This window comes from Bos indicus x Bos taurus, chromosome 15 (assembly GCF_003369695.1).
Source record: "Bos indicus x Bos taurus breed Angus x Brahman F1 hybrid chromosome 15, Bos_hybrid_MaternalHap_v2.0, whole genome shotgun sequence".
Taxonomy (NCBI): Eukaryota; Metazoa; Chordata; class Mammalia; order Artiodactyla; family Bovidae; genus Bos; species Bos indicus x Bos taurus.
This window is the reverse complement of record NC_040090.1, coordinates 34,214,048-34,224,453: the sequence shown is the minus strand read 5'-3', so window position 1 is coordinate 34,224,453 and position 10,406 is coordinate 34,214,048. Positions and strand designations below refer to the sequence as shown.

Below are 10,406 nucleotides of genomic sequence, written 5' to 3'. Positions count from 1 at the left end.
ATCGATGAGAAGACAAAGAGTTGACCATCTCTGGAAGTGAAAATAAGAGTGATAAAATCTCACACCAGTAGGTTTAATTTTTATCTCTATTTTTATTATTAAAGTTAATGCTAAAACTTACATACAAAAGCAGGCATTGTCACAGACAGACTATTTTTCAGTGGAAGGAAAGTTAACTTTATGAAAGACCTTTCTCTGAATATTAGGCAGTAATATCTTATGCTCATTTGCTCAAACCTCATACAAGACATAGAATTCATTAATGGAACATGAAGGAGTTTATGTTTATGTTGAGTTTTTAGTATTTTTGAAGACAAAGTATACCTTAATTAAACATATCAACACCAAATCACAGAACATCAGATACGGATACCTGCACATAAAGCATATATATATATATATATATATATGGGAACAGAGTTGCACCAAGATATACAAAGTGATGCATATCAAGCAGAATTTCTTAAACCAGTTTATTCAATATCAATATTTACACTGAATACCATATCCTAAATTAAGAAATATGCTTCATTTAGTTATCCTTTCATATTTATCCATAAACCCCAATGACACACTGTAATATACCACAGATATAAAAAAAGCTGTACAAAGATATACAAGTTATACTGTACATTGAGTATAAAGATAGTTGCACAAAATGAGGCAACGTTACAGCCTGAAATAATCTCCAGGAGACATATGTGTCTCTTTGATATTAATAGCCTGATGGGATATATAGAATAAAGAATCTCCAGAGTTTCTACTGGCTGCCATAATGCTAAGAATATCTAAAAATATCTAAAATCTTTACACTTCCTTGTCATGTGTTGGGGAGAGTTTGAGGGCAAGCAGTGAAAATTTTGTTGAAAGGAGATGATTTCAGAGAATAAAAACACCTTTCTAATCACAGTTATGAAGGTCAGCCTCAGGCTGATGAAATCTGTATTCCTAATTTACCACACTGTAGTTATGGTTTTCCATTATTTCTCTCTTTCTTCCTCACCGTGTCTGTCTTTCATTCTCTTTCTTTTCTGTCATCTCTTTTTTCCTTATTTTCTTCCATCTTTTTTTCTTCTTCCCTTTTTCTCTCTCTCCTCTTTCTTTCTGAAACAAAAAACAAGAAGAGCTAGTACAGCACTAATGAAGAAAAGAAGGGGGCAGAGGAGTGTGGGAAGAAAGGGGTGGAGGAAGGAAAAGAGAAGCTTAAGGAAGGGAAAGAAGACAACAAAAATGGAAATAAAAACGAAGGAAGAAAGGATGAGATAAAGAAAATAAGGAAGGGAGGAAGGAAGAGGAGTCTCAGGTTAATCAACTCTTGATTAAAGTGAAAGACAAAAGTCTAAATTTTGGGAGGTATTTTAATAATGTTATGACTAAAATAGAGAATCCCCAGCCAGTAAATCCTTCTAGACTGTATTTAATCTCCATCTTCAGATTTCTTACTTCTCTGCTTCCCTCTTGGTAATAAGCTTTATAAACTAGCACTTAACTCTGGGTCTATGATGATCTTATTTTTAAATTATTATAATACACAAATTGCCCAAATACACAATTATCCCTGGCAGTAGAGATCATCATTTATACCATAATTTAAGTTCCCTTTATAGGTGATTATTTTAAAATTTAAATTGTTTCAGCATGACCCACTGAAAAACTCTTTCTGTCAGAAAATCTTTCTACAATGGTGATATAGAGCTTAATAAATTCAACTGTAGCTCATTTCTTCACTTTTGAACAGTAGTCCCTAATGACTATCCATCTCCATCACACATTTCAAAGGAAACTTACCTTCAGGAGGAATAGGGCTAGAGAACTCCAATACACCTACGAAAGAGAATATAGTTTTATACCTCCTGTACTTAGGATCTTTGGGGTCATGTCTGAAAGCAAAGCCAACTCATACCCCTATGAGAATCAAGATTAACAACTCAGAGTCTCCTGGGGAAATTCCATTATCTGTACCTGGGGCAAAGGGACTGATGTGGAGGCAGACATAGTCTTTAGTCCACACCTTTCCCCCAATGCACGCATATATTGTTATTAGGAAGTCAGAGACACAAAAACCTAGGCATATGAAGTGAACAGAATGAAGTGAACAGAATCTCTTACTGGTTGAATTTTGCATCAAATTTTATTAAATATAAAAATGTAGTTTAGGGCGTCAATCACTGACACAGGTATCTTCCTTTCCCACATTGATGTCTTAGCACTCATCAATAATGTATTGACATATCATGATTTTTCTATAAGAAAAGTCTTTAAATTTTTTTCCCATGCAGTGCTAGTCCTACTGGGTGTAAGATAATAAAAAATAAATAACATAAAAATTATAAAAGGAATGTATTTAGATAAATGAAATGAATGGGAACCAAAGAAAGAAAAGATAAAATAAATAACATAAAAATTATAAAAGGAATGTATTTATATAAATGAAATGAATGGGAACTGAAGAAAGAAAAGATATGTTATTCTAACATTTTAAAGTCATAAATCAAAACATATTTTTAACATAATGAGAGCATAAAGATAAAAGTATAATATTTAATCATAGAAAAATGAAAACTGGGCATTCAGTCATGAAAGGAAGACTTCAATATCCCTATGGAGAGAATTTTTTTAGTTCCTAAAAAGCTACATAGAAACTGAAACCTTGATTACATTTTGGGCAGCTGATCCTGTTCTTCACTGAGCTTATTGTTATACAAAATAGTACATTTCATTACACTGAAGTAAATTTATACTATGATTTTTTTAATTTGTAATGATGAGGCATCCTAACCAGGATGATAATTGTAAACATGTTTAAGACAATTATTACCTAATTTTGCTATTACTTGTCACAAATAATCTGCCAATTTATATTCTATTTTGCCTGAATAAATTCATTGGATTGGAAAGCTTTGCTAACTTACTTGCTCCCTGCTTTCATAATTAAATCAGTTACTCTTTTCTTCTCAATACAATGTATCGTTTACCCAGCCTGTTTCAGTAGTTTCTGGCATAATAACTTATATCAATACATATATTTGATATCAACTTTCTTGTATTATGCTATGACTGATAAATAAGCACATAAGTTCTTTCATTCTTTCTTAGATTGATTCATTCAGCAGACATTTATTGAGTAGCTTGTAAGTCACTTAATAGATAGGTTAAGTAGCATTAAATTTCATATGATCTGGGAGTAGAGGTGATTATAGGCAGTCATTGCAAGATATTATATTAAGTTGTAAGAGAACCCTGAATAAATGAACAATAAATGAAAAAAGTAAGCATTATTCTACTTTAAATAGTGTAAGAGCAATTTCCCTAGAGTTTGTTAGTATATAGAAATTCATTCCCATGTAAACCAGTGTTTTTCTTTTTCTGAAATACGATTTCATTTGAGTAGTAGATCTTAAAAAGTAAATGTCAGAAAATTGGTGTAATATTAGTATTTAGTTGTTGGGGAAGGGAGGGCAAGTCAGTAAGTCTTATAAAGTAGGTATATTTGGATTGCAGAGGAGTTTATTAAGGATTAGGCATACTTCTACAAAATGATGACCAAGAAGAATGTTAAATGTAATAGCAAAACTGAAACTGGGAGAGATTTTTGGCATAAAGTATGTAGTAAACGGAGAAGACGATGGCTCCCCACTCCAGTACTCTTGCCTGGAAAATCCCATGGATGGAGGAGCCTAGTAGGCTGCAGTCCATGAGGTTGCTAAGAGTCGGACACGACTGAGCGACTTCACTTTCACTTTTCACTTTCATGCATTGGAGAAGGAAATGGCAACCCACTCCAGTGTTCTTGCCTGGAGAATCCCAGGGACGGGGAAGCCTGGTGGGCTGCCGTCTATGGGGTCGCACAGAGTCAGACACGACTGAAGCGACTTAGCAGCAGCAGCATGTAGCAAAAGTACAAATGTCATATGCTGATTGCTAGAAACAGTAAGATGGTAGTATCAGAGGCAAAAATGAAAATGTTTCAGATAATTCTGAAATAAAAGGGCTTCTCTGGTGACTCAGTGGTATACAATCTGCCTACCAATGCAGGAGATACAAGTTCAATCCCTAGATGAGGAAGATTAGCTGGAGAAGAAATGGCAAACCACTTCAGTATTCTTGTCTGGGAAATTCCATGGATAGAGGCAGGCTACTGTCCATGGGGTTATAAAAAGGCAGACACAACTTAGTGATTAAACAACAACAACAAATAAAATAAAATCAGCTGATCTGGAAGATTGAAAGTGCCCGGTGATAAAGGTACTTCAGTGATAGAGTCCTCAGACTGATGATAAAAGAAATTAGGATACAAGAAATTAGAAAGATGAACATATGATTAAAAGTAACAGATATAAATGAAGTGACAGAAGATTGTGGAGATAACTTTCCTCACATTATATATGGATAAAGATAAAAATAAATTATGTAATTATTTCCAAATTACAAATTTCTATTTTAAACACATGTATACTAATTAAATAATTTTCTATTAAAGAAAAAAAAAAAGAAAAAAAAGAAAATATACAGAGGTAACACACACACACACATATGTGGAAGGAGACAAGAAAGATTATATTTAGAGATTTGGATGCTGAATAAAATTAATTTTCATCTTTGTATTTTTCTATCTTTTCTACAACTTCTAACACAAACATAATTTTCTAATCAGAAGTTGTATACCTCAGAGATATTGTGGGTTTGGTTCCAGACTCCCATAATAAAGGGATTATCAAAACAAACAAAAAAAAAATAAAGACTAAGAGGTAACACTAAACATAAATATAAAAAATATAAACTAAATTTGTGGACAATATATATTAAATTTGACACTAATTGTACTTTAGTTGTGTCACTACAGCTTCAGGGTATTTTGTATAAGGCTAATATTAAAATAAAAACCCATAAACATCTCTAATAGAAACATTGTTGTCAGTGGTGAGCATCAATAACAAAATATGATAACACAAATGATAAAGATGATAATGCTGTTGTAGTGGTTTAACCTCCCAATCATGTCCAACTCTTTTGCAACCTCATGGACTATAGCCAGTTAGGTCCCACTGTCCATGGGATTTCCCAGACAAGAATACTGGAGTGGGTTGCCATTTTATTTCTCTCGGAGATCTTCCCGATTCAGGGATCAAACTCACATGTCCTGCATTGGCAGGTGGATTCTTCACCACTGAGCCACCAAGGAAGTCTGATGATAATCTTAATGGCTAATAATTATTTTTATTTACTATAAAAACATGCAGGTACTATATTGATTATTGTATAAACATTATGCAATGTAATTAAGTCTTCATGCTTAACCTTTGAAATAAAACTATGGCAATGCTTATAAAATAAGGAAATTGAGAATCATTGAAATATGTATATTAAAAACAGAACTAGGACCAAACCAGTTCTGTCTGTTAATGAAAAGAGGAAACAGCAACTACAAAATTAGTCTAAAAATAAGTTATAGAACATATAGAACTAAGAATGTGAATGTAGTCAACGACTCTAGGCTGTAGATGGTTTCTTTACTTACATTTATGTCTTAGTTTGGTTGATGAAACCTAAATATATCTGTGACAAACTCTATACAAACATTTATAATGAACCTTTTATAGACAGTCATGTCACTAGTTCCATTTTATGTGCAAAATAAGTACCTAATCTATGACACAATTTTGGATGTCTATATTGAAAAGCAGAGACATTACATTGCCAACAAAAGTCCATCTAGTCAAGGCTATGGTTTTTCCAGTGGTCATGTATGGATGTGAGAGTTGGACTCTGAAGAAAGCTGAGCACTGAAGAATTGATGCTTTTGAACTGTGGTGTTGGAGAAGACTCTTGAGAGTCCCTTGGACTGCAAGGAGATCCAACCAGTCCATTCAGAAGGAGATCAGCCCTGGGATATCTTTGGAAGGAATGATGTTAAAGCTGAAACTCCAGTACTTTGGCCACCTCATGCAAAGAGTTGACTTATTGGAAAAGACTGTGATGTTGGGAGGGATTAGGGGCAGGAGGAGAAGGGGATGACAGAGGATGAGATGGCTGGATGGCATCACTGACTCGATGGACGTGAGTCTGAGTGAACTCCAGGAGTTGGTGATGGACAGGGAGGCCTGGCATGCTGCGATTTATGGGGTTGCAAAGAGTTGGACATGACTGAGTGACTGAACTGAACTGATAATATTTATGATGAAATCATAATATATAATATTTCAGTCCTTAAATAAAAATGATTGAGTTCTGAAGGTAGAGAAAATGAGAAGAAGAAGGAGAAACAAGAGAGGATTGCAAAGTAAGAAGGGAGAAACAGTTATAGGGCAACTTGGAGATAAAGAGGAAGTGAGAATCATCAAGAAAATTCATATGAATGATATAATACCAAAAAATAGTACATTCTATACTTCTACTTCGAATCTACTGATACCAGTGATCAAATATCATATATAAAGACTGTCATGGACTTTCACTTACTATTTGAATTGGGTAACAAAGCTTAGATTTTTCAGTCTCTGAATTCATTAAAATAGTTACAGAAGGGAGACAAAATACATATTTTGTCAATCACACTTAAATGTACATAATTTAATATAATAAGTTGTTTCCTTGCTCAAAAGTTCCATCTCATACATATTAGGTGCTATTCCATTTTAATTCCTTATTTTTGTAATAACATTTTTTTCACACGGCCATGGATCTGCTTGGTTCTGACTCCGTATATGACAGGGTTGAGCATTGGTGGCACTGTAACATAGAGATTGGCCAAAAGTATGTGAATGTAACGGGGGACATTTCAGCCAAAGCGATGTGTCATAAAGGAAAATAGAGCTGGTGTATAGAAGGCAAGAATTACACAAACATGGGAACCACATGTGCTGAGAGACTTGAGTCGTGTTTCACGAGAAGGAAGGCGAAAATACTCAGCACAGAGTATCTGAACATAAGAAAGGGCAATGGCTATGATATTAAACACTAGGATTGACATAGCACCTAAGCCATAGATGATATTGATCTTGATGCTGACACAAGATAGGTGAGCAAGACCCATGTGTTCACAGTAGGTATGAGGGATGACTTGATTCTCACAGAAGGGCAGCTGTAAAATGAGAAATACAAATGGAATAACAGAAATAAATGATCTCACTAACACACCAACACCAATCATAGAAACGACCCTGTTGGTGAGGATGGTGCTATATCGGAGGGGGTTGCAGATAACCACATAGAGGTCATAAGCCATTGTCAAGAGGATTGCTGATTCCATACCAGGGAAGTTGTGGATGAAAAACATCTGAGTGAGGCAGGCTTCAAAGAGGATCTCTTTGAGACTAAACCAGAAGATCCCAAGCATCTTAGGGATGGTAGCTGTGGAGAGACCCAAGTCAATGGTAACCAACATGGCCAAGAAGTAGAACATAAGCTGGTGTAGACTGCTCTCAGCCTGGATCACAAATAGGATAGTGAAGTTCCCTATCAGTGCAGTCAGGTACACAGCACAAAAGGGAAAGCCAATCCAGATATGGAGAGTTTCCAGTCCTGGGATTCCCAGCAACAAGAGAAGGAGGGGTGAAACTGGGTGTCATTGGGAAGGGACATCCTGCTTGGTAATGCATAAGTCCATGTTCCTTACAAATGGGTGTTTACCGATCTTCAGAGTACTGAGTAAAGCTCTGCAATGTTTTAAACCTAAGGAAAATAAGAATACCATACAATTGAGTATACTCTCTTCTTCAGTTAATTCACACAATAAGAAATGTAGATCAATACATAAACATCAGTGTGAAAAGCAAATTCTAGAGAAGGTTTTAGAAATTTTGTAGTGGATTGTCATAAAAAATTCTACATAATGTATTCATCTTTGTTAGCACTTTTATTCTCTGCTAATTTGTGATGGTTCTATCACTGGTATTATGCTAAAATTTTGCCTTACTATTAATAATTCATTAATTACCTTCTCTCATCATCATCAACATAATTTATTTTCAATATTGACATACATAGGGGTTTGCCAGCCTCTAAAATGGTCTGTAGTTTCATTTAATTAGATGGTAACACACAAGTATTAAAACATTTTTTCTAATAATTGCTAATGAACACAAATTCATTAAGATGCAGTCTAAAAGGTTCAAAATAAATATAAAGGATTCAGGTAAGCCATTTGTTAATATTTATTCATTAATATTAAAGTGTGCAGTTAAAGTGCAGTTAAAATGACAGCATCAACTACCATCCATTAAGGTACTTGCCTACTAATTCCAATGCTGTGGAACATGTGCAAATATTATCTCTAATCTTTATAAATACAAATAGGAAAACATTAATCCCATCTTTATGTATGGACCTAAACCTCATATAGTTTAAAAGACTTGTCAAAACTTGTAATGCTTATAGCTACAGAGCTATAGAAAGAAAATAGAGGAGAAAACAGTAAATTGAAATGAAAAGAGAATGGAAATAAGGAAAAGCTAATACATGCCTAACCCATATCATATGTACATAGCTCCCTCTCCTCTACACACATTCAAACAGACACATCATCTCTTTTAAACCCACATCCATCTGAATACAAGATGTCATATCTTCATTATAATCTAAGGAGGTCATAGTTGTAACAGTTTAAGATTCATGGCAAATATGTTGAAGAAAAAACTAAATAGATGCCTGTTCTGAGCAAACTGGGTCTACCATTTTCAAAATTACCAAAGCTGTTCTTACAGATTTTCATGTACTTTACTTATGGCAATTGTTAGGTGAGTATTAAAAAAAAAAATTGATCATTCATTACTGATAGTGGTTTTATAGTAAGAAGTCTTTTCATCATTTTGTATTATTGGAAAATGCCAGAAGAGCAATGGAAATTATGATCACAGTTTCACTAAGACAATCAGGTATCATCTAGGTCTGATGATATGAGTAAAAAAGCAGGGAACTCCTAGGAGGAAATGGCAAACATGAAAACAAGGGAAGCTGAAAGCAACAGATGTTATTTGTAGGAGGCACTCTGTGAAATGTCTTTAAGAATAAACTCTTTCTTCCATAATACTGTGGCCTTGAAATGCAATAGTGAATACTCTAAAAATGTGTGATATAGATAATTGAAAGTAGAACTCAGTTATGGAAGCAAAATTTTCTGTGATTCATTAACAGAAGTTAACGACAGTCTTAATTTTTTTTTTTTTTTTTTGTATTCCTAGTCCAGAAATCAAGTTGTAACTATCTATGGTGATGGATGCTAATCAGATTACTGTGGTGATCATTTCATAAGATGTAGGTTATGTTGTATACTTTAAACAAATATAACATTGTATGTCAATTATATCTAAATTTAAAAAATAAAGAAAAATATCTGAGTAGCATCCTCTTCTCTCACACATTATAAAAAAGTACAACTAATTTTACCTCTTCAGTATTTTAAAAATCAGTTCATCTATCTCATTCATAATTAAATTAGTTTAAATCATTATCATTTCTTGGATTTATTACAGCACAGTACTTTACAGTACTTGAAAGTATGAGGTCTGCAGTCAGACTAACTGTGTTGAAACCCAGATTCACAACTTATTTACAGTGTAATCAAAAGAAAGTAAGTGACAAGCATTTTTCATCTATAAAAGAAGGAATAAAGTTAAAGCCCTAAATATAATATTTTTTTATTTTTAGATGGATTTTGAACACTTTGAGCCTATTTCAAAGATACCATGCTATCCATCATTCTTTAGATGTCAGGAGAGTGATTTTTCTAAAATGCACAGGATAGATTGAGGCTTAAATCCAAATGTGTATATTATGATTACATGCTCCTTCCTAACTATTATCTTATCCATTTCTCTAAACTTCTGTCTCAGTCTTCTTTCCCTCAAACTTATCTTGTGTCTCTTCTCTTCCTTTCTTTCTCTCATCTTTCCTTTTGTCTATCACTGTGGCCTCTGGATACACTGTGAGATAAGAGACAGAAGACTTACCAGACAGAGCACCAGGATGGAATCCTGTCTCTGTTTTGTCTTAAACCACTTAGTCTTTAGGAGAACACTGCTCTTTGCCTGGAGGAGTTTTCAGTAGAAATTCCCCACAGCCAGTTTTATAAAGCACAAAAAAGACCTCTGAGGAATCAAGATTCTAATCTGGTTTTGAGTCAAAAAAAGAGAGCCATTAGGGAGCCCTGGTTTCTAAGGAAAAGAAACCAAAGATGTCAGGTTTACATTAGGAAGGTGACTAAATAGGAGGTCTTTGTACTCTTCCCTCACAGAAACACCTGCTCAGCAATCAGTAATGGATGAAAATAAGAGTTCCAAAATCTAGATGGGAGGTTATAGGATACTGGTGGAGCAAAGAACAAGACAAAACAGATTAGTAAGAGTAAGAAGAAATGTTTCACTTTGCCCTCATCACTCACCTTTTCTAGACTGGCACTGCTCTGCACC

At 34.2% G+C, this 10,406-nt stretch overlaps 1 pseudogene; it reads right to left on the bottom strand.

Annotated features, from left to right (window-relative positions):
* Nucleotides 1-6,643: 6,643 nt before the first annotated feature.
* Nucleotides 6,644-7,581, bottom strand: LOC113904766 (annotated as a pseudogene).
* Between the last annotated feature and the right edge of the window lie 2,825 nt (nucleotides 7,582-10,406).